General features: G+C 26.6%; 1 protein-coding gene across 1 annotated transcript in view; it reads right to left on the bottom strand.

The window, feature by feature from the left end:
• Nucleotides 1-320: 320 nt before the first annotated feature.
• The window catches only part of LOC106684984 (suppressor of lurcher protein 1), a gene marked incomplete at its 5' end in the record, with an annotated part of 64,845 nt that continues 64,348 nt past the window's right edge, over nt 321-817 (bottom strand). The window contains 1 exon segment of the mRNA XM_014427400.3: nt 321-486.

The following is an 817-nucleotide window of genomic DNA, read 5'->3' as shown; positions in this document are numbered from 1 at the left end:
GACTAAATATAAACTAACATCTTCCAAGGACCACCTTCTACTTCAATAATTTGTTTAATGGATCATTTTAACAAGGTAACAATATTGTTTACAGTAGTACACAACTAAGCACCAAATATTCTGGATTTTAAGGAATGTGTTTTTCTTTCTTTTTTTTTTTTTTTTATTACTACCAAAAATTTTGTTAAAGTATTTCAGATAACCCTGATTTGTTTGGTTCCTTCAGTTGTTTTTAGGACATTAGGTGAACAAAAATTTTAACAAAGATTATTAATAAAATATAAAACAGTATATATTTATCTATGTGAGCTTCATATAATAACATCAAATTTTTTAATAAAATTTTCTTGAAAATTATCTGATAACTTTCTCTTCATCGAATTATTCTCTCTGAATTCGACACTAAAGACTATATAGATTAACTTAAGGTACATCCAGTGTTTGAAAATTCTACTTGATATGATTGTCTTCATTGGCTTCATGCGCCTGAAAAATAATTTGAATATTTTAAATTATTATTATTACATTGTTTTTATGGATAAAATTGTAACTAACAAAATGGGCAAGATTTTGTTTTCCCTTTGAAACCACTCACAATGAAGCTGTTCAGTTTCCAAATAAATTTCATTGTCATCAGTTGAAAAATAAAGGATTAAGTAGAGTGACAAAGTTCTACCTAGAGAGAACTTTCAATAGGGAATCGTAATGTTGAGACTATGTTATGCAAAATTATAAAGCAGTTAAAACTAGTCAAAGCTAGGTAACAATTGGTTAACACTTTAACATGGTTTAATTAAAACTACTCATCTAAGAAATT

This window comes from Halyomorpha halys, unplaced genomic scaffold (genome assembly GCF_000696795.3).
Source record: "Halyomorpha halys isolate HHAL.00 unplaced genomic scaffold, Hhal_1.1 Scaffold643.1, whole genome shotgun sequence".
In the NCBI taxonomy this organism is placed as follows: domain Eukaryota; kingdom Metazoa; phylum Arthropoda; class Insecta; order Hemiptera; family Pentatomidae; genus Halyomorpha; species Halyomorpha halys.
The sequence above is the reverse complement of the archived record's forward strand: the minus strand, read 5'-3'. Positions and strand labels throughout refer to the sequence as shown.